Source organism: Oryx dammah, unplaced genomic scaffold (genome assembly GCF_014754425.2).
Source record: "Oryx dammah isolate SB20612 unplaced genomic scaffold, SCBI_Odam_1.1 HiC_scaffold_25, whole genome shotgun sequence".
Taxonomy (NCBI): Eukaryota; Metazoa; Chordata; class Mammalia; order Artiodactyla; family Bovidae; genus Oryx; species Oryx dammah.
The window spans coordinates 75,253,673-75,278,253 of NW_024070209.1; the positions used below are offsets into that span (position 1 = coordinate 75,253,673).

The 24,581-nt window shown below is 41.9% G+C and overlaps 1 long non-coding RNA gene across 3 annotated transcripts in view; it reads left to right on the forward strand.

Moving 5' to 3' along the window:
- The window catches only part of LOC120851626, a 33,155-nt gene extending 20,823 nt beyond the window's left edge, over positions 1 to 12,332 (forward strand). For all 3 annotated transcript variants that reach the window (XR_005718368.1, XR_005718367.1, XR_005718366.1), the window contains 4 exons: positions 3,688 to 3,779; positions 5,566 to 5,730; positions 9,090 to 9,421; positions 10,169 to 12,332. This is a non-coding gene — a long non-coding RNA (uncharacterized LOC120851626). The remainder of the gene's footprint in view (positions 1 to 3,687; positions 3,780 to 5,565; positions 5,731 to 9,089; positions 9,422 to 10,168) is intronic.
- The last annotated feature ends 12,249 nt before the right edge of the window (positions 12,333 to 24,581 follow it).

A 24,581-nucleotide genomic window follows, 5' to 3' on the forward strand; every position in this document is an offset into this window, starting at 1 on the left:
TAAGATGGGTTTATAGAGGCCAGAAGTATGAGGGTTTGATAAGGGAGGTAGTTGGCAGGGTAGACTTACTTGGCTACTCAAGAAGGGGAACTGACTGGCCTCTAGTCAGGTGCTCAAAATTGGGTCAAGAAAGTGCTTAAAAGCTAATTTACAGAGATATTATTTATCGTCCCCATTTTACTTTAGGAAACTGGGTCACATTAGGGTTAGATCATTTACCCAAGCTCATCTAATTATTTCCTAGAGGGCCCCTAGGGTTAGAACACAAAAATCTGATTTGCTGATGGATATGCTCCCAGTGCATTACCTTACATATAAGGGAGCTTTAATAAATTCTTCCATGAATCACGCTACCCAATCTGAAGACTGATTTCCCCACTCTGTGGCCTCATTTAAACGTGTGGCCCTTCCTCTTGTCATATAAGACCATGATGTGTTGGTGTGCTGGAGAGGGCACTGGACTCAAGAAGTGCCTTCTTACTCCAGTTTTCATTGAAGGCAGTCTTTCCATTTGCCTTCGTCACAGGGATTATAGACATGTAGTATGGCTTGAAGAGGAAGCAATAAGAAAAAGATAGCAGATATGAAGGTTGGGGGGCAGCTTTCCAGAGAATGACAATAATTAGTGAATTAAGCTTTTCCCAAACTAGATTTCCCTAGCACAAGGGTTAGCCTAAAACTTCAGTGCCATTGTTTCATAGACTGCATGCATAGAACCATCACATTTAATGATTCTCTGACTCTAGAACTAAATGGTGTTTCTCCCCGCCCCATTTTCCAAGCAGTGCTGTTCAATGCAAGCCTGCTGACTGCTGAATCCAGCTTTCTGGGAAACAGCAAATTACCAGAAGTTGGCATGCAGTGATATTTAGACCATATGAATACCAAGACCTATTTGCAAACGCTATAGAAAACCTAAATTGAGTTAATTTCAATTTCTTGAGTTGAAACACTGAATTAAAAAACAATTTAAATGTCTCCCTCTTTTAGAAAAAATCAATGCTTTAAAATTAATTTCATTTTTTAAATGTACTGTTAACTCAATAAAGCCTTTTGGGCTTTTTAAGCTAATTGTCTTTGAACTCATTTTAAATTCAAAGTCTTTATCATTTTGATAATATTTTAAATGCTATCCTTGTTGTAGCAGTTCATACTATAAATGTAGAAGGGTACAGAAAAAAACTAATGAGGCCCTTGTGTAAGAATGATACACTTTTTTTTTTCCAGAGAAAATTTATTTGTGAAAGAACAAACATATTACTAATTTAACAGGGGGCTATTCATTAATGATACACTTATTTTTTAATCTTCTGTATTACTTTAGTAGAACAGTAGGAGTTATCCCATTTTGTTTAATGAAATCATATGTGTGTATGTGTCTATAGGTATATATGTACAAAGTAAAAATTTCTAAATTCATAGAAAAAAATCCAAAGACTCTACACTAGAATGTTATCTCTAGGGAATAGACAACATGAGTATTTTGCTGTAATTTTTGTACTTTTATTATCTTAACTTGATTATTGCTAGCAAGTTGTTGAAATTTTTATAACTGACAGAACAAGTAATTTAAAATATATTTTAAGCTCCAAATCAAACAAGCTCTGAATATGGTCAGTTCATTTTGGTCACATGGGAATAACATTTAAGACTCTTCTTAACAGTTTGGTCGTATATTATGAGCAATTTTCCTTGGCATGTGTCTTCCACAACAACAATATTTTAAATAGTTTCATAATATCCCACTTTATATAACCAGTCACTGTCAAGTTTCAGATTCCTTGGGGATAATACAAACATGAGGTTGAAAAGTAAATGGATTCTCTTCTCACTTTCTGCTTCTCTAAATGAACACATTTTTAAAAAGTTTAATGGTACATTTTTCTAGACATTTTAGTATTTACATACATATTCAAATGGTACAAGAGAGTATCCAATCAGTTCAGTTCAGTTCAGTTACTTAGTTGTGTCCAACTCTTTGCAACCCCATGGACTGCAGCACGCCAGGCTTCCCTGTCCTTTACCAACTCCCGGAACCTACTCAAACTTATGTCCATTGAGTCAGTGATGCCATCCAACCATCTCATCCTCTGTCGTCCCCTTCTCCCACCTCAATCTTTCCCAGCATCAGGGTCTTTTCCAATAAGTCAATTCTTCTCATCAAATGGCCAAAGTATTGAAGTTTCAGATTCAGCATCAGTCCTTCCAATGAATATTCAGGACTGATTTCCTTTAGGATTGACTGGTTGGCTCTCCTTGCAGTCCAAGGGACTCTCAAGAGTCTCGTCTAACAAACACCACAGTTCAAAAGCATCAATTCTTTGGCGCTCAGCTTTCTTTATAGTCCAACTCTCACATCCATACATGACTATTGGAAAAACCATAGCTTTGACCTTTGTTGGCAAAGTAATGTGTCTGCTTTTTAATATGCTGTCTAGTTTGGTCATAGCTTTTCTTCCAAGAAGCAAGCATCTGTTAATTTCATGGCTGCAGTCAACAACTACAGTGATTTTGGAGCCCCCCCCAATTAAAGTCTCTCCCTGTTTCCATTGTTCCCCATCTATTTGCCATGACGTGATGGGACTGGATACCATGATCTTAATTTTCTGAATGTTGAGTTTAAAGCCAACTGTTTCACTCTCCTTCACTTTCATCAAGAGGCTCTTTAGTTTTTCTTCACTTTCTGCAAAGTATCCAATGGAATATCCAATGGAAGGAAGCAGTTCTTTCCCTGTCCCACACCTTCTTTTAACTCTTTCATTTTTTAATACTTCTCATAGTATTAATAATTTAGGTATAATTTATCAACTTAAAATACCATTTGTTGATTTGCTTAGTATATGATATATTTCTGTCACACAACTTCCTTTTCCCTTCAATCTTCAATTATCTTATTTTAGTTTTGTCTATTGGTTTATTTTCTTTTGAAACTATATTAAATATTTGTTTCTTTTGAAAAAAAATTATTTATTTTAATCGGTGGCTAATTACGTTATAATATTGTGGTGGTTTTTGCCATACATTGACATGAATCAGCCACGGGTATACATGTGTCTCCCATCCCAAATCCCCCTCTCACCTCCCTCCCCATCCCATCCATCTGGGTTGTCCCAGTACACCAGCTTTGAGTGCCGTTTCATGCATTGAACCTGGACTGGCCATCTATTTCACATATGGTAATATACATGTTTCAATGCTATTTTCTTAAATCATCCCACCCTTGCCTTCTCCCACAGAGTCCACGAGTGTGTTCTTTATATCTGTATCTCTTTTGCTGTCTCACGTATAGGGTTGTCATTACCATAAATATCTGCTTTTTGACCCATCTACATACAATTACATTGCTTTGCTCCTTGAGGGCTAGGGGTGACCAAGGGTTAGGAACCTAGGTTCCATATGTTTTGCATGGCATTTGCATACATGTACCAGGATTCTCACTCATTCCATGACTCAACTCTTCCTTTTAGAGCAGCCATAGACCCTAGTGTCACTGAAAGCAGACTCTGCGTTCTAACTGGTAGAAAACCCACAGAAAAGGAAAAGCAGACGAAATGTGTAGCCAGGGCTCCTGGATTGTCTCCTTCCACTGTCTTGAATTCATGTAGGACCCAGATTTGCATGTACAGGCACAAGGCTCATGGAGGCTTTAAGATGGTGAATAAAGAAAGTATTTATCCTTTTCTTTAGATGTGCTCAAGAGCAAGACAGAGGATGAGGTCAGAAGATCTGTCATCAGATGCACTTCAATATTTCCCCAATTAATAACTGTCTTCCAAAGGGTAAGGTCACCAAGCAAAGGTCTGGGACTTGCTGGAAGTCGTTTTTCAGAGAAGCATTATTTCAATGGCTTGATCTGTCAGCCTGGGATCATGCAGAGGTTGACAGATTTTATTCAGACAGAATGGTTTTCCTATACTCCTCTGAGTTCTGGGCAGAAAGGCAGGAGGATTTGGGGAAACAGCAACTGTTGTGATGGAGAAGCTGCTGTCCTCTTCACCCTTACAGAAGTAATCCTCATATCTGCACAGCACTTCTCGAATCATCCTCAAATCCATCCTCAGGTCAACGACACAGGAAGTTCACATTAGTCAGACCTAACCCCCCTATTGCAGGAAGGGGGACCCCTTCCAGGACCCAAGAGTGGGTTCTTGTCTAACACTCAAATGAATTGTCTGAGGAGACACAGAAGCTGACAAAACAAGAGATTTAATTGCAAAGGGTGCCTGAGCAGAGACCGGTAAGGTAAGGGAACCCAGGAGAACCACTCTGCCATGTGACTCACAGTCTTGGGTTTTGTGATGATAAGATTAGTTTCCGGGTTGTCTTTGGCCAATCACTCTGACGCAGAGTGCTTCCTGATGGCGTACACATTGCTCAGCCAAGATGGATGCCAGCAAGAAGGATTCTGAGAGGTGGTTGGACATGTGGTGTCTCCTTTTTACCTTTCCCAAACTCTTCTGTTTGGTGGTGGCTTATTAGTTCCATGTTCCTTACCAGGACCTCCTGTCGTAAAACAACTCATGCAAGTGGTTACTATGGTGCCTGGCCAGGGTGGGCGGTTTCAGTCAGTGTGCTTCCCCTAACTCACCCATTGTTCGGCCAGTACAAGCGAGGCCTGCTTCACTTAACACTGCCTTTTTATCAGCAAGTGTTTCTCCCACCTTGTCTTTACCATATTCCACTTCCACCTCCTTCTTATAAGACTGTAGCTAGTTCTCACTTTTGGCTCCACTTCTGCTTTTCAGCAAAATCCTTGATTTTTGTGATTATATTTCCTCTCTCTAACAGTTGTTTTACCATCTAATTGCCTGTCTCTTCTTTTTTTGAAATGACTCATCTTTATCCAGTCTTTGTAAGGCATTCTACTTGGTATACATTAAAAAAAAAAAAACCCTCTCTTTTCATGTTTGTCTTCCATTGGTTTATGTGACGTTTAATTAAACTACATCATTACAAGAGCATACATTCAGGCATGAATGGTTGGGACACAATCACAGCTGATGTGGCTGCACATCCCACTCGATTGTTGGAAGTGACAGTGTTAATATATATCAGAAATTAGCCAACTAGGAGAGAGCTTCAGCATGCTGTGTCATCAGTCAATATGATTCACCAAAGACATGGAGGGGATTTATTAAACAGTTGGTTAATGGAGAGCAGCTCAGAGAGCTTGCACTTCCGTGAATTCTACAAAGATGAGTCATCAGAACTCGGCATCACAGGGGACACTGCTTGCATCCCCGGGGCCCTGAGTCTTAACTAGCCTGTGTGTGGCTAGCACCTCAGCAGATCCATTTTGGATGTGGGAGGCTGGCAGATTGTGGGGATGGTTCAGGCTACCCTAAAATTGTCTTCCAAATTTCAGAGTTCAATACCAGCATCACTAAACTGTAAACTGAGCATAGCTCCAATGATATCTGTTGTGGTGTGTTTACTAACGCTTCCCCTCCCCTATGAATGTCCATATCCTAATCCTTAGAACTTGTGAATATATTAGGTTACAAAGGGAAGTCAAGGTTGCAGATGAACTTGATGTTGCTCATCACTGTATCTTAAAAATAATAGGAAGATTATCCTGGTGGGCCTGATGCAACCAGAAGTGTCCTTAAAAGTGGGAGAGAGTGAGTTGAAAGGAGTTGTAAACCTGGAGAAGCTCAGAATAATTCAGTCAGAAGGATTCAACCAGCCATTGTCAACTCTGAGTATGGAAAGGACCATAAGTGAAGAACTGTGAGTATCCTCTAGAAGCTGGAAAAGGCAAGAAAAAAGAATTCTCCCTATAAAGAAATGCAGTCATGCCTACACCTGATTTTAGCCTTGAGAGACATGCCTCAGACTCTGACCTCCAAACTGTAAGATAATAAGTTTGTGTGGTTCTTTTCAAGTTTTTTTTTTTTTGGATGTGGATCCTTTTTAAAGTCTTTATTGAATTTATTACAATATTGCCTCTATTTTATATTTTGGTTTTTTGGCTGTGAGGCATGTGTGATCTTCCTGACCAGGGATTGAACCCACACTCCCTGCCTTGGAAGGTGAACTCTTAACCACTGGATCACCAGGGAAGTCCCTGGTTTGCATTATTTTAAAGCCGCTACATTTGTCATTCTTTGTTATAGCAGCATAGGTGATTGGTACATCTGTCTTCTTACCTCTGTGACATCTTTCCCTTTCCTAATAAAGGAAATTACATTTACAGGATTTGTTTAATGTAAGCTCCATATTTTACAAACCTTCCTGCTCCCCATTATGTTTAAAAGCAGTTCAAAAGCTGCTGCTTGTGACTAGAGGAATGTAAAATAAAGGGCCAAACCTCTTCGCAACAAAATGTTTGAAACGCTTTAACTATCCAAGGAGAACTTTGAAACAGCAGCTCTGTCATGGACGGAGAAAGAGCAGGGAGCATGAAGTGCTCTGTGACGTGTCACAATTGATGAGCCCGAGTCCTGGGTGAGCGAGTGTCAGGCCCTGTTTGGAGATGGGAGAGCCTCTAGGGCAGCTGGCATCCCCTGCTGTGCTCAGCCGGATTGGTCCCCAGAGTGACCTTGCAAACACCGGTCACTGCCAACTTTATCTTGGTCAGTGTTGTCTATCAGCACAGAACCTCTTCCATTTAGACAGTGAGGCCCCAGGGAGTCGCAAGAAAAAGCAACACCAAAAAGAACACAGGTTTCCCAGGTGGAGCTAATGGTAAAGAATCTGCCTGCTGATACAGGAGATCTGAGTTTGATCCTGGGTCTGGAAGATCCTCTGGAGTAAGAAATGTCAACCCATCCAGAATTTTTGCCTGGGAAATCCCATGGACAGAGGAACCTGGTAGGCTACAGTTCATGGGGTCACAAGGAGTCAGACACGACTGAACACACACACACAAAGAGAACGTGCACTGTGAAGTCACTGGGGCTTTATACAAAGCAGCAGAGGAACCAGAAGGAGGGAGCAAAACATCTCATGGCAGGTGCAAGGCCTGCTGAGGACTGTAAAGAGGTGGAACTATCCTCAACTCAAAATACAAGAGAGATGAGATATGTGTGCAGACTAGCAACTTATTAGTGGTGGCAATTCAGTCCTGAGTGAGCACCCTGGTGGTTAGTGTTTTGGAGTTAAAGGAGGGACTTTCACCCTTGGCTCAGGGATGTGTGTGTGTGTGTGTGTGTGAGTGTGTGTGTGTGTGTGAGTGTGTGTGTGTGTATGTGTTTGTGTGTGTGTGTATGTTGGTGGACCAATGTTAAGGAAGGAGATCAGCAGAAGAGGAAGATGTTTGGGGTTCTGGACAGGTGTCAAAGTGTCAGCACGTACACTTGCTCAATTGACCCCTGGTTGACCAAAAGGAATAATGCAGGAGATTCTGTTATGAGGCTTATCCTGAGTGAGAAGCTTGGGCAAGCAGGCTCTCAGCAGTTTATAGCAGTTATCTAATTTTGAGCTAAGAAAATATACTTGGTCTCATTAATAGAGATTCTCTGAGCTACATGAAAATAGGGATAATAAATAGCATTTCTGAAATATTAAGAATTTAGAGATGAGAGACAAGGGTGGCCAGAATGGATGTGTGGCTTGGGACAAGGTATTTCACCTGAGACTTGGATCTTCTTGTATAAAGTGGAATCAAGGGTGGCCTCTGTATTCTCAGACTTAAGAATCAAGTGAGATAAATATAGAATACTTGGTAAATTTTAAGTACTTTGCTTGTTTCACTATTGTTAATAGATTGACTGTAATTTGTACCAATTTATCAGAATTACCAAAGCTTTATAACAATTTTTCTGCCAAGGTATTTTATGGTTAAAGGATGGATCGATTTTTTATTGACCCTGCCATCTTTCTTAGTTGCCACCTCATATCTCTTCTCCTTCTCTTGACAAAGATCCCATGTTTCCACTTTCTCTCCACCCCATTCACTCATCTTTCCCCATCACACTGGTTTATACATCTCCGTTGGTTTACTGAAATTACTTTGGACAAGGCCACTAATATCTTCTAATTGTCAGATTCTATGATAGTAACAATAATAGTAATGGGAATAGCTAACATTTATTGAGTCTTCATTATGTCAGGGATGTTTCTAAGTGACTTATATGTATTAACTCACTTAACTTTATCCTGTGATATAGGTAGTAGTATCCATCAGGTTGACACAGATGGAAACTGTATGGAAACTGCAGCAGAGAGAGGTGTCCCTTGCCTGGGTCAAAGTTTATAAGCATCAGAGACAAGACACAAACCCAGGAACTCATACACAAAGTTACACTTGTAATCATCAGGTTGAGCTACCTAGGACATTTAGATGAGACCCTCTAGATATGGATATTATTTTCTTTTTATTATTTGTTTTTATTTATCTATTTATTTTTGATGTGGGGCCATTTTTAAAGTCTTTATTGTATTTGTTACAATATTGTTTCTTTTTTTATGTTTTGTTGCTTTGGCCAGGAGGCATGTGGGATCTTAGCTCCCCGATCAGGTATCGAACCCACATCCCTGCACTGGAAGGCAAAGTCTTAACCAATGAACCTTCAGGCAAGTCCCTGGATATTGCTTTCAGTGACAGTCCCTGGTTGTGGATGGGGGATTGAAAAGCCAAGTGACTGTGGGTTGTTAAAGCAGTGGAGTTGCAATAAAGTCTGAGAATGCTCCTGCTCTTGGTATTGAGAGGTTTGCCAATGAGCCAAGGTTGGCAGCCTTTCTGAGAGTCTTTGGTCTGGGGCTGTGACCAGGCAGGTGTGGAAGGGATGGCTGAAGAGAACGTGATGGGAGCCAAGGAGATCCTAGCTGGGCATTTGGGTGAGTCACCAGGAGGAAGGAGGGGTCAGCTCCTCCAGATCTGGGGCACAGGCAGGGTTAGAAGGGAGGTTCTGGGGAAACCAGGGTGAATTTCAAAACCTCTTTGTGGCACTTTGGGAGCTTTAGGATCTGTGGTTTCCTGATACACGTGTGCTCCTGTCTTCAGGCTTTGTGATGATGATAAATGCCTAATGTTCCTTGGTGGTCCTCATATCTTCAGAACTTGGCTTAACATGGCAAACTGGCTGTTCTAATAAATCAGACGGTATCCTCATACACCCTTGTTAACTTCCTCTTTGCCTCCCTAGGGGCACAGTGAAGCTGAAAAGAAAAAGCAGAGCACATTGGAGTCTGCCCATGTACATGTCTGCGTCCAACAGAGATGTGAGAGGAAAGGAGGGAAGAGAAAGTGACATTTTGAATGCTACTTTGAGGGAAAACCCTCAAAAATTAAATAGAGCTTTAATCAACTAGAATACAGATGTGTTAGCTTGCCTATTCTGGGATAAGTTATTTTTTCAGATACCCGTAAAGCAGTTCAGCCACTGATAAATTTGACAAGTCAAGACATGGTCCCTTCAGAAGCAATGTTGGGTAATTTGCCAGTTATTTTATGACAGCCATTTAGTGACTATAAAATGTAAGTGAGAGTCGACAGTGTAAATATACCTCACATTCCCAATCAATGGAGTCACTAAGAGAGGACTCAGGGAGCACTCCAGAGTGACTTCATATACCATGTCTGCAAGTGTACACGTGTGTGTGTGTGTGTGTGTGTGTGCATGTGGATATGAATGTGGGCATGCATGAAGTCCAATTTGTATAAAAATATTTTATTTTGTCCACAGAATGAAAATAAATTTGATAAGACAATTCTCTCTATGGCTAGAAAAATGTTGGTCTTTGTCTCTAGAATAAAGCATCTTGAGTCTGGAAATCTAACAGCTACTCAAATAACAGTGTCTCAAATGGACACCATATTGGACAATCTCTATTTTGGGAGACCAACTTCATCCGTGAATTTCCGACCTACTCCTGAAACTCATACCCCTGTTGGAAACATGACTGAGATATTCTCCTGGTCCTGTAGAAGCCCCCAGTCTCTGTTCCCTGGGCAGGGGATCAAATTACTTACCATGATCCCTTCTCACTCTCTGCTTCTTAATAATAGAACATTACCCTACTCTGAGTTTTAGCTGGGAGTATGTCCACATCTACAGAGACAGAGATTGATTACTCAGCTTCCCTATGGTCTAGCGGTGGCCTATGATTAAATTTTGATCAAGAAAGTGATGATGATAGAAGTGATGTAGGCAAACTTCCAAACTGATTTTTATAATGAAACTCTGTCCTTTTCTCTCCTTCTTTCCCCCTCCCATCTGATTAGGAAGTAGCCATCAAAGCTGCTCCCTTGAACCCAGAAATGGAAGCTTCTGATTGAGGATGGCAGAGTTACTTCAACTTCCTGGACTGTTGAATGAGAGAGAAATGAAATTCTCTTTTACTGAAACTTCTGGATTTTGGGTCTCTTTGTTATACCAGCTTTCCTACAACCTAACCAAAAGGCCAGTTTGTGCCCTGAAATATTTTGGTTGACATCTCCCCACAAAGCCTCGATCTACTCCCTGAAGACTAGACAGAGCTGCGTGAGAGCAGAGCTCAAGACCTTGTGGTCTCTTTAAACTATGACTCCTTGGAAAGTTAAAAAATGGAATTCATTGCAGTAGCTGGGAGAACACACCATCAACAAGTTCACCCTTAAATGGTTTGTTATTGTTGCTGATTGTGTGACTTTTGATTTTGATATAATTTAAAAATTACACAAAACTTATAAAGAAGTCACAAGAGTAGTACAGGAACTTCTGCAACCCCCCTTTTCAGATTTACTGACTGCTCTGTCCATTTATTTTCTCATTCTCCTCTATTATGTGTGTGTCTATGAATATCATCTTTTTATCTGAATTATTTGAGAGTAAGGATACTATCTTTTATGATTTTGCACTTTTGGGAAAAACATAGCCCAGTTATTTACAGGATGTTCCTAAAATGTGATTTGATTCAGGTTATGTAATATATCTGAGCAGGAATGCCATAAAAGTGATGCTGTGCCTTCTTAGTGCCTTATATCAGGAGTCTAGTGATACCCATTTGTCGCTTGGATCATTGGATAAAGGTGTTATCCACCAGCGTTTTCCAATGCAAGGCTATACTTTTTCTCTATTAATTAGTAAATGTGTGGGCAGAGACTATGGGACCATGTCAGTATCCTGTTACTCATCATGCTTTTTGCTACCAGTTTTAACATCTGTTGTTAAATTTTACACACTAGGAATTTTAGCACAGATTTACTTGAAGAAAGCATGTTGTCATAAGAAGGTGCTTAGGACTCTCTACCTTGGAAGAAAGAGATCTGGAGTCTAATTTCAGCCCTTCAAACCCACACCTTGATATTCTACCCCCTGCCACTTTTTTTTTTTTAATAGATGATCTTATTCTTGGACTAAATGACTTCTTTCTGGTTTCTCTGAATCCAAGGATCTAGTGTTTATAGACAGGGGTACTGCTGGCATCTTCAGAAGGACAGTTTGTAGAGATGCAAAGTTCTCAGATGCTTTGTATTATCCTTAGCATCCCTGGCTCCAGAAGTTTTCTGCACTGGAGAGGTTTTAAGATATGGCTGTTCATTTTTTCACACCTCTCCTAACAAGAGGTGGGGCATATGTTACCCTCCCCTTGAATCTGGGTGTACCTGTGCCCAATTTGACCAATGCGTGTATGTATGTTAGTCACTCTTGGCAAGGGATTTCCAGGCAAGGATACTGGAATGAGTTGCCATTTCCTTCTCCAGGGGATCTTCCCAACACAGGGATCAAACCCGGGTCTCCTGCACTGCAGGCAGACTCTTTACCAACTGAACTATTTGACCAATATAGTACAGGAAAAGTGATACTGTGTGACTTCTGAGGTGTGGTCCTAAAAGGCCATGTAGCTTCCCCTTTGTTTGCAGGAAATCTTCATCTTGGAGGCTTGAGACAGCATGTGACTTCTCCAAGGGGTGCTATGAGGTGAGACCCAATCAATTTATAGAGAAGCAGTATATATATATATATATATATATATATATATATATAGTTGGGTTGGTCAGCAATCCCAGCCTTTGAGTCCTTTTGGCCCAGATACTAAACATGTGAATGAAGAAGTCGCCACGTGATTCCAGCCCACAGATATTTGAGAACTTTTCAGCTATTTGAATCTTCCTAGCAGAGATCCTCGATGTTGTGGAACACACACCAAAACTGTCCTCCTTCTGACTTGTTGACCCACACAATCTTTGAGCATAATAAAATGGAGGTTTTCTGGCATTTCCACTTGGTGGGACTGTATACAGTGATAATGGGAACATCCATACCTTTCCATGTCCTGCTGAGGGGCTGTAGCTCCCTCAAGTGGGAGCCATTGTGGATTCTGGCCTAATGCTTTTCACTTTCTACTACAAAAATATATTTCTTCAACAAAATATATTTTAAGTCAAAATATTATGATAATTTTGATGAGGGTGAGTGTTGTCTGTCTTTCCTATGTCCTCTAGGGGAACAAGGCCATGACTTCTATGGTTTTTTTGGATATTGCCAGGAATCCTAAAACTTTAGCCTTGTTTACTCTCTGAATTTTATTAGGAACCATGGCATGTTTATGAGACACTGATGACTTCCAAACAGCAAGTACTTATAATAAGAAATATCAGTTGCACTGTGCTTTTGGAACAGCAGTGACCCTGAAAAGGTGATGTTAAGATGAATTCTATGGAGCAAATCCTATTTATCCAGAGACCTGACTTATGCATTTGGAGATGTATTCCAGAATCTTCTGTCACATTTTGACATTAAGGAGTGGATAAGTAAGGAGAGTGAGAGGTCTGAGTAATCCTTTCTAGACTTGACATAGAAAGGTAGTTGCTGTGATATAGCTGCCAAACCTGAGAGGAAGGTGGAACCCTAAACATCCCTCATTTGTTCATTCAACAAACCAGGGACTGTAGTATTAGATTCTGGTAACAGAGCGCAGAAGAAGGTAGACACAGTTCCTGCCCTCACAGAACATACATTCAACCTAGTAGGATGGACAATGAGTGGGTAGTTTATGAGTTTGGTGATTAAAATAATACTATGCTTCTCACTGTCTGTGGTAAAGGACCTGTTTGTTCTATCTATGAGTCACCTATCTAGCATTTTTGATTTCTCATCTGTCACAGATAGATATATCCTATTCACATGACTGAGTACAATTTGAGCCACTGGGATTTACCACCAAATCTGATAATACCCAGACTAGTTTGTATGCTGTTCAAAAAAGCTGAGTCCACAGGTTACTGGATGGAAATTGTGGAATGTCAAATTGCTATCCAAGAATTGACATATTTGCTTTTCTTAAAAAAATTATTTATTTGGTTGCATTGGGTCTTAGTTGCGGCATGTGGGGTCTAGTTACCTGATGCAGGATCAAACCCAGGCCACCTACATTAGGAGCTCAGAGTCTTAACCACTGGGCCACCAGGGAAGTCGTGACATATTTGCTTTTAATGTCTCTGTTCCTCTCACTGCCGATTACTGACAAATAGTTCACCATCTAGCCCTGGACCACAGACCACACTTTGAGTAACACAACTGTAGAGAAATAGTACAAGAGGATATCATGTTGTCAGTTGCTCTTCTTCACATATTTCTCAAAAAAACCCACAAAAAACAGAAAGTAGGAAGGAATCTTTTCACAAAATGACTCTTATGTTCTATCTTCTAATTTTTAATTTTTTAAAATTTGTTTTTAATTGGAGTATAATTGCTTTCCAGTGTTGTGTTAGTTTCTGCCGTACAATGAAGATAAATCAGCTATATGTATACATGTATCCCCTCCATCTTGAGCTATCCTCTTTCACCTTTCCACCCCCATCTGACCCATCTTTGTCATCACAGAGCACCGAGCTGAGCTCCCTGTGCTAAAACAGCCACTTCCCACTAGCCGTCTACTTTATACATGGTAGTGTATATATATATATATATATATATATATATATATATATATATCTCAATGCTGCTTTCTCAATTCATCCCACCCTCTCATCTTATTTTTTAATTCCAGGTTGATATAGGAGCGCTAAGGAGGTAAGACTGGGAGATATCACCTTACCGCTTTGAGTCTAGCTGCTTCCACAAGGACATACAGACTCCTTTCACATTGTTCCAGGATCATCCAGTTCAGGACCCTAAATGCAGACAGAGTTAACTTGCAGTATTCCAAGCTCTTAGGTACCTAATACTGATATCCTGATTCTTTAAGGTTGAGTATCTGCCCAGGAGGGTACAAGGAACAAAGTGACTCAAAATAGCTTTACATTAGTCCACTTATGAAATTCTCAGTGATAGCATCTGAATTTTACAGGTAAAGAAATGGTAGCATACTAAGTAAAGGACTCTCTTGGGTAAACAGATAAGAAAAGAAATATAAATTTTGAATATTTTCCCCAGGATTTGAAAAACTGGAAAACAAAATTAGTTTCAAAGTTTGCAGGAGGGTCACTTTTCATGACCTAGAATTTCTTAACAATTCCATTTATAAATATTTTTCTTATAAATAATTTCTCTTTAAAATTAAATATGGGCTTCCCAGGGGGCTCAGGTGGTAAAGAATCTACTGCAGTGCACGGACTGGAGTTCGATCCCTGGAACAGGAGGATCCCCTGGAGAAGGGCATGGCAACCTACTCCAGTATTCTTGCCTGAAGGATTCCATGGACAGAGGGTCCAGAAATGCAGTGGATTATTGCAGGGGGTGCTCCGCAGAAAGAGAGAGGCAGTGGAACTTCCCTCAGCAAAGCCGAGGGGTCCCGAGGAGAGGTGAGCCTGCTGTCCGCCAACCCAGCCCCTCTGCGAGCGAGAGACAATCAGATGCGACAGGGGTTCCATCTAAGCAGTTCCACTTTATTGGTGTAAGCTCTTGGTTTATAAAGGCAAGCAGGGAGGGGTTTGTGAGGGACTTTCCATAGTTGCACCAATCACATTAAAGGTCAAATCATCATGTGCCATCATTATAACAGGAGTCTATGGTGACCACACACTGTCTACATGCACAGAAATCAAGAGAGCCAATCAAAAGTTTTGACAGACAACTTAGACCGCGCCCTCATCTCTTCTGCCAGGCGCCATCTTAGCTCTAAACCGCAAAGCTAGCCCCTCTTTTTTTAAGGTTTCCCATTTAGGGCCCCACAGATTATGCAGCAGACAAGTGGAATATTGCCCTTACAACCAAGCTTGCTTCATGCAAAATGAGAAAGAGTCTTTTGTGTCACACAGATTCTGTCTCCCAGCCTGAAATAAGAGGACTGGCCTTGGGAGTATTCAGGGTGGGAGGCCTCTGAGAAATATCACAAAGCCCCTCTATTTCTCGTGTCTAATCTGGCCATAGGACAGAATTTTGCAAAAGAGCAGGGAAATCAGCTCATCACTGATAACTTGCTAGCTGTGGAGTATATTCAGTGAGGAACTGAGATGGGCAAATGAAGTCCTGCTGCTTGTGTCTAGATCTATTTATCAAAAAATAAATAAAGTCCATCCTACCAAAAAAAAAAAAAAATCTGAAGAGCAAACAACATCCAAAGCAAACAAGAAATTTAAAGGCCACTCCTCAGTGTCATTTCTCCTGCTTTTCCTTCAAAATACCAGTGTTTATTTAATAGACCCAGAGCCCCGGGATGGAAACAAACAGATCAATCACCGGCATGGTCTGTGGTGCCCATCATCCCGACATCTGTTGATGGTATTTATCTGAGTCTGAAAGTCATCACACGGGCACAGGTGCAGCTGATGTGGCATGACACTGGTGCTACATAAAGGGCTGAGAGTGACAGCATGAAGGTAGAGCCCACCTCCCCGCTCTCCTGGTTCCCACTGCCTCACCCAGATTACCTTCTGGTCACAACCATCATGTCTCATCATTCCCTTCAATAGCAGTTGGTACCCTGCTTGCTGCCAGCTCTGCCTGCCACCAAGGCTGAGAAGAACATTTCATGGGAATGTCTTTCTCTGCTGGGATGAGATTTTTTTTATGACTCCCTAGCATGGATCTGGGGAGAAGGCAATGGCACCCCACTCTAGTGCTCTCGCCTGGTAAATCCCATGGACGGAGGAGCCTGGTAGGCTGCAGTCATTGGGGTTGCTAAGAGTCAGACAGGACTGAGTGACTTCACTTTCACTTTTCACTTTTATGCATTGGAGAAGGAAATGGCAACCCATTCCAGTGTTCTTGCCTGGAGAATCCCAGGGATGGGGGAGCCTAGTGGGCTGCTGTCTATGGGGTCACACAGAGTCGGACACGACTGAAGCGACTTAGCAGCAGCAACAGCAGCATGGATCTGTGCTTATTTCTCAGAGAGCTACAGATTTCCACTGGTAAAGAGTCTACCCATATTCAAAAGACAAAGACTAAGGCTCAAGATTTTTGAGCTAAACAAAACTCTCAATTCAGCCAGAAGCTTAAGGACACTGAAGGCAGTGTAAGTCCTCAGCATTTTAAATACTGGTTTATGAGTGAAGGAGGATAACTACCTACCAACTGGGAGCCAAATCAAAGCGAGTAATTTATGTAGCTTAAATAAACAAAATGCCACAAAGAGCTTGAGTTTGTCCATGTTGCTGGTGAGCTGGTTGTTTGAGCTGAAAGTCATTCCCTGGGAATTTGGGCAGGGTCACTGTGGAGAAATCCATTAACATTTTGGTGATGGGCACAGAGTTGCCATCTGCCCAGGGTCTCAGAATTGAAGCTCTCATAGGAGCTTCAATCTGTCTACAAGTTGTCTTTGGGGAGTCACTTGTATGTTCTTAGGATATGAAGGTTTATAAAGAAAATTTAATAAATGTTTGCCACCGTCTGAGAACTCTGCTTCCGAGCACATGGCTGAAATCTGTCAAGTATACCGTGATGGTTCAGTGGTAAAGAATCCACCTGCCAATGCAGGAGATGAGGGTTTGGGAAGATCCCCTGGAGAAGAAAATGGCAACCCACTTCAGTATTCTTGCCTGGAGAATCCCATGGACAGAGGAGCCTGGCAGGCTACAGTCCATGGGATTGCAAAGAGCTGGACATGACTTAGCAACTAAACAACAACAACATGAGGTGCACAGAGCATGCATAGACTGGGGACCATGACACCTTGATGCCAAGGATAAACACGGAGGACTTGGTGACCTACATGGGTAAGAATAAAGCATCTTAGGTCTGTTTAGGAAGGAGATCACAAGTGATCTAAGCCAAGCGGTAGTAGTATTACTGACCCTTCCAAGTACTCAATAAGGATCTTTCTGCCTGGTGCTATTCAGGCTGATAGAATGAAGTGGAATTTGGTTCAGAAGCAAAAGTATTACCCTTTGACCAAAGACTAGAGTGGTGCAAGCCTAGGTTCAAGTACGAGCGCTCTCCAAGGTCGGGGCTTCTTTACAGGGTTCTGTCTGGGGAAGGGCAGAGTTATCTGGGCTGGTGCGGCTCTAGAGAGTTGGCAGCAAGGCGACTGGGCAGTGCAGAATATCCCAGCACAGCTGGCACCAGCGGAATCATGGTGTAAAGAGAAGTGGTTCTGCATGTGGTCGGGTGCTGAGACTAAGTGTCGGGAGCGGCCATTGGCCTTGGGAACTCTGATCCCAAGACTGCAGGATACAAGTCCTCTGCACGCGGCATGCTGTGAGCAAGTAAAACTAGACTAGCACAATGGAAGAAGAAAAAAACAAAGGTTTGACTTTATTTTATTACCCAGATTCTATTCTAGTTTTCTGGAAATTGTTCGTGGGCTTTGCCAGTGATGGTGGGGATAGTAACACTGAAACTGCTCCCTGTCTTGGCACGAGTCATCTGACCAAGGAAGGACACACACCCCTGCCAAATCATAGAACTGCCAAATTATTGCAGCTCAGGCTGTCTGGATCAGTATATTGTTTTTCTCATCTAAAATGCGCACTGATTTGTCATCTCTAAGGGCTCACTAGCTAACTCAGTAGGTTTTGTGATTATAGGAACTTATGACATTGTACAAGGTGGGCTCGGTGTACATGGGCAGTTGGGGTGGGGTATGCATGGGGATTGGTGCCCTGTAGGGCCCTGAGGGGGGAACTGGAAACTTCATTTCTGCTGCTATGGTAAACGATGCTGTGTACATGTCATAAAACTTGCCCAGTGCACACCTTTGGGGAAGACTTTTCTCAGGGATCAAAATTCTGATCACTTCTAAAGTAGCATATCCATTTATTCACTGATTCTTGCATTATTTAATTCAGTAATTCAACAGATGTTTATATGTGTAAACAGTCTGCCAACCCTTCTTTCTAGGATATGTATGGAGCCCTCCCTTTAAGTTCTTTTGGACAATTTACCTATCCTGTTTGTTCACTCATGTATTGATTGAATAACATTCCTGCCCTATGGAGCCTGCATTCTTATATAAGACCCTTTAGGAGAGAAGAACTAACGATTCTTTGCCCAGGGTCAGAGGTGTGGAGCTGGGGTGATTTGTGACTGCTTAGGACACAGCCTCAGCTGTAAACTCTTCCCAGAGGCAGGTGGAGGTTTGCCCCCCAGGGTCTTCCAGAAGCGCGGCTGTCAGTGTTTGCTCTGGAGGAGGTATGTTAGGAGGAAGGGCAATAATTCATGACATTTTAAATCTTGTCTGTAGATGTTTTGTAGGTCGCAGCCAAATACGTGTGAAAGCACTGAGCAGAAGGAACAGTCACTGTGTCTTTGAGTCAGTTTTGCCATTACCAACTACCCTTGTAATTTACCCTGTGTGGTCAACCCTGGCTAACTTCCCTTGTGTTTCCCTGTTACTGATTCTTCAAGCTTCACCTCACGTGCCCCTCTTCCAGAATACTCCTTGATTATAGCAGACTATATATGGCCTCTCTGAGCATCTCTGTCCATTAGTATCTGTCTGCACATTTCATGGTGGCCTGGAGGGCTTCGTAATTCATAGAAGGCATATTGTTTCTGCTAGACTCCTCCTTGGATAGCATCAAGTGCAGTCCCTCCCTTCCTGTTCTTCAACAGTGAATGCATTGTTTCAAGGGCGCTGATGACTTCTCGATAGTTAAATGGCTGGCCAGACATCTCTGGTTGGATCACACCCTGAGTTTCCCTTTAGGGCTTGCTATACAGGTAAGAACTTAGCCCCAGCAGCAGTGAGGCCCATCTTCAGCTGTTTCCACTCTATGTGTAGTTCCTAGTGGTGCCCTGAGGACTGTCACTCCCTACCCTGTAGATTTTCCTGCTGGAACTTTGCATTTGCCAGTTTGCCTGCAGACACTACTGTGGTGTCACAATTGTGACTTGATGAGAGCAATTTTCCTAACTGAAAGAATTCTGGTGATTTAGCTCCGGCTCCCTTCTGCCAGCCAGTACAGCTGGGATCGGCTGTGGTATCTACACACACGCAGACACACACACACACAGACACACACACACAGACACACACACACACACACACACACAGCCCGAGGGTCTGGTTTCCTTGGCGCTCTAGGACCCACTGCAGCTCTCTCTGTGAGCCCTCCCTCCCTTCCTGAGTTAACAGCAGTGTCCCAGATACATGCATAACAGGTTTCCAATTTATTTCTTTTCAACAGCCCTTGGCAAACATTTCTTCCCCCTTTTTCTTTTTATTGCTTGCCTTTACTTTATCTGCTAAATCCCTGCTTGTGGGTCTCCAGCTGCCTTTATAGCACCTGCCCATGTTAATATCTCCTCATTGTTGCAGTTGCTGCCCTTGGGGTCTTAATGAGGAGCAGGTGGATATTATCAGGTCACTTTCAGGGAAGAGGCCGGGAAGGGAACCTATTACCAGCCAAGGCATTATAGAGGTTATCTCATTTAAAACCATCCTTGTGCAGTAAATATTATTTCCCTGCTTTTATAATGAGAAAATTTATCCCCAGGAAAGCCCCCAAATATCATTCTTTTGAAATTCCCTATAAGAGTCAATCTCTCTTCTGCTTAAGTTCTTTCAATGGAGTCCTAGGATCTATTACAGAATAAAGATCCCATTCCTTAGCCCCGTATTCAGTATCCCTCGTGGCCTGGCCCTAATCTACATTTTCAGTCCCATTGCTCACCACTTTATAAATATTCAGTTATAATCAAATTGAAGTTTTACTCAGATGTACCCAACACTTTCCTACCTCTATACCTTTACTCTCATAATTCTCCTCTTTACAGTGCTGTCCTCAAAACATTTACCCCACATCTATATAGTCTGCTTAATTTTTAAGAACTATCTCAAAAATCACAGACTCCCCACAAACTCACTTGACCTCCTCAGATGGAAGTTATCTCTCCTCAGTCCGCCATCCATGGCACCTAACCTGGGCACCCCCCTGCCAAACCCTTTCACCATTGCCTTGTCTAAAGCTGTGGTCTCTTGTGATTTTATCATCTCACAATTTGTCCAGGGCAGTACCTTTCTCAGAGTTTATGCTTTTAAAAAAAGAAGACAAGTTTTTAAAATAATGATTTGGGGAAAGTCACTTCATTTTCTTCAAACTACTGTCTCCACCTCTGGTTAATGAAAGTGAAAGTGAAGTCGCTCAGTTGTGTCTGACTCTGCGACCCCATGGACTGTAGCCCACTGGCTTCCTCCTCCATGGGATTTTCCAGACAAGGGTCCTGGAGTTGGTTGCCATTTCCTTCTCCAGGGATCTTCTCAACCCAGGGATTGAAAACAGTTCTCCCACATTGTAGGGAGACACTTTACTGTCTGAGCCTAAAAACTAGTACTAATTAAGAGAATAATGACCAAACTTTTGAGACACAAAAATTGGTGCTAAATGGCAAGCTTTCTGAAGATTTTGCTTAATGGGGCTAATTCTTTTTATGCTTCCCAAATGGTTTGATCTTTGGTGACTATCTTTATATTTGGTTAAATAAACATGAAAAATGAAAATGTTAGTCTCTCAGTTGTGTCTGACTCTTTGAGATCCCAAGGACTGTAGCCTTCCAGGTACCCCTGTCCATGGGATCCTCCAGGCAAGAATATTGGAGTGAGTTGCTATTCCCTTCTTCAGAGGATCTTCCAGACCCAGGGATGAACCCCAGATCTCCCACATTGCAGGCAGATTCTTTACCAGATGAGCCACTAGAGAAACCTGTAAATAAACCTGGTTCTCCTTAATGTAAATTTAAAGTTTCAAAATAGTTTAAAAATTTTTGTATCAGAGTAGGACATATACAAATAAGGCTACTTCATTTATCTGTAGGCAATCGGTGGTTATGCAAAAATGTACACATGAAATATGAAATATGCTTACCAAAAACTCAAGTGTTAACTTACCTCTCTTGACCTGAATTTATTCATTTAGTCAATAAACATTTTTATGTACAGATATAGATCTTTCCTAATTTTCAGATATATACATTCATTATCAACTCAAAAACCACATGTGGATGACCCATAATCCCCTGGGACTCAAGATACTTAAAACTGAAATTATTATCCCATAACCCTGTGCAACCATGTAAAGCAACACCTGTGCGTCTACTCAGTATGGACCAAATAGCAGTGCTCACATCACCTCCTTCATAACTCTTGGTAATTATCCTCTACTTTACTTTCTCCTCTACTTTTTCCTGGGGCTTCCCTGGTGGTTCAGATGGTAAAGAATCTGCCTGCCATGCAGGAGACCCGGGTTCTAATCTCAGAGTCAGGAAGATCCCCTGGAGAAGGAAATGGCAGCCCACTCCAGTGTTCTTGCCTGGGAAATTCCATAAACACAGGAGCCTGGTGGGCCACAGTCCACGGGGTTGCAAAGTGTCGGACACGACTGAGCAACACTTTCACTTTACTGTTTCCCTCCGTCCTGCTCAACCGATCAATTATTCAGTACTGTTGATTACACTGCAGAAATAACTGTAATATATTGCTCCTTTTCTTTATCTCTAGTGTATGAGTGCAGTTTTTTGGATAAAACAAAAAAGTGGCCAATGTTGTTAACAATAAACTCAATGGATTAAGTGTCTACAAATTCTGACAACATAGAAGTTCTTTGTAGATGTTTTCTCGTTTAACACTAACAAGAACCCTTCTAAGGACAGCATTTCAAGCAAAATTTGTCTTAAATCAGGTGACTGAGTCTTAGAAACTGGAACTTCCTAAAATTTCACAATTAGTAAGTGGCAAAATGGTATTTAGATGGGTCTGAAAGTGAAAGCCGCTCAGTTGTGTCCGATTCTCAGTTGTGCCCCGCAGTTTCCTCCGTTCATGGGATTTTCCAGGACAGAACTCTAGAGTAAGTAGGCATCCCATTCTCCAGGTTTTTTTTCCCAACCCAGGGGTCAAACCCAGGCAGATTCTTTACCAGCTGAGCCAGCAGGGAAGCCTAAGAATACTGGAGTGGGTAGCCTATCCCTTCTCCAGCAGATCTTCCTGACCTAGAAATTGAACTGGGGTCTCCTGCATGCTAGGCGGATTCTTTACCAGCTGAGCTACCAGGGAAGCCCCTTAAACAGGTCTCTGTGACTCCAAAGTCTAATTTATTCTGTTAAACCACATTGCCTTTCAGTGAAGAAAGTGAACATTCATCAGTTTCTTTTGCAGATCTGTTGAGCATGCATTTGTGCTGGACTCTGTATAAGACTGATGATATAGGGAAGGATCCATTCCTAGAGGAACTTCCAGGATCATCAGGATTAGACCAGGCTCTGCTGCTGTAACAAACACCTGGAACATCTCAGTCACTTCAAAAGCACACATTTTATTACTCACATGCCCCACTCACCTGCTGATGTTTGGCAGGGGGCTCTGCTCTGAGTCATCCCCTTTCTCATCCCAGGACCCAGGATGATAGAGCAGCTACTTTCTAGAAATTTGGTGGCTACCTGGGCAGTAGGTTAATAGAGTCTGGTGAAGAAAGGGCTTTCTCTTAAAGCTTCTGACCACAAGTGTTGTCACCTGGGTAGAAATGTGTTCTTCATTGGCCAGAGAGTCACCGGGTCACAAATAGGAAAGTGGGAAGGTACAGGGGCAGGGTGTAGTAGTTGGGGGCATGTTGGGTAGTAGTGCAGTATATCACATAATATGTGAAGTTTATCGTACACATACCACTGGGAAAGGACACTTTAGTCTCAGCTCCCTTCATTAGAAATGTCCCAAGAAAAGCTTGCTAATAAGACTAATCATTGTTTAAGGCACTAATTGTGCTCTTTGGCACTTCCTGCTGTGCCGAGGTAGACAGACCTGGATAGTGCTTGCCCTTAGGAAGGAGTTAGTTCATGCCTCTCTGTATATGGACTTCTCAGATGGCTCAGTGGTGAGGGAGTCTGCCTGCCAGTGCAGGAGACACAGGAGATTCCAGTTCAATCCCTGGGTTGGGAAAATCCCCTGGAGGAGGAGATGGTAACCCCTCTAGTATTCTTGTCTGGAGAATTTCATGGACAGAGGAGCATGGCAGGCTACAGTCCATAGGGTTTCGAAGAGTCAGAATCGACTAAGCACACGGACCTTGGTAAATATTCTGCAGTATTTGATAGAGTTGGCACTCCAAGAGGGCTCCTTTTGTTCCTGACTATTCCTTTTTCTCCTTGCTCTGGTCTGCCTTTTTTTATGTGGCCACTAAAACGGTGGTGAAAGGCCAATTCTACACTTCATGCACAGTGGGAGGGAGGAATTAGGAGGCCCTATTTAGACCCTGAACCAAATCTACTCCTCTCACCCAATTTTTAGGAGGGTTCAGCGCTGGTACAGTCTTGGAACTAAAAGCAGAATAGTAATGTGTATCCCATTTGGCTACTATTCCTTGAGACTAGATTCATCAGAATCTCATCAGGGAGAAGCATTGATTAGTAGGATTCAATTTTTTCTTTTTTGGATTCTTGCCTTAATATCATCAAATTTCCATCAGTATTCAAAAAACATGCCGATGGAAGCGCACACACACATTTTATGGGTCACAGAGGAAAACAAAATGATCAATATATTCTGCAGGTAGATAAATCAGGAAAAGATGAGTTCTCTAGGTCCTGAGCATGGGAGGAAGCAGTAGGGCAGAAGAAATAGCAAATACAGTCTGGAAGGAGAATAGCCTCCTAGGCAAATAGCATATGAATACAACGTGAATACAGTGGATCCAGAGCAAAGGCTGTAGGTGGGATTTGACACAAACTATGGCTGATAAGGCCAGATTTTTAAAGACTGCTAGACAAAGAGAAACTTAAACCTATATTTTCCATTTCAGAATTTCTTTTACTAGACACCTAGTCATTATTCAGGGAAGAATGAATATACATACATATGTATATTTATAGTTATATATAATATGTATAATTATTTTCTATATGTATGCATTAGATTACTATATCTCTACATGAATTCGATATAATAAATTGCTATTATTATATCAATAGTAAAGATGGGAAAACTGAGGTGTAGAGATGCTAAGCGTTTGATGTATATGTGTTAAAGATGACTTTGGCTATAAGTGAAAACATACTTGTTGAGAGATAATAGGAAATATATCTATATCTATATATCTATCTATATGCCCCAGGGTTTTAGCTGTAGCCTCACTCCCAGCTTATCCAGAGAGAGTGGAGGGGCTGCAAATGGAGTCATAATTGATCATGCCTGTGTGAGTAAGCCTATCAATTCAGTTCAGTTGCTCAGTTGTGTCTGACTCTTCGCAACCCCATAGACTGCTGCAGGCCAGGCTTCCCTGTCCATCAACAACTGCTGGAGCTTGCTCAAACTCATGTCCATCAAGTCGGTGATGCCATCCAACC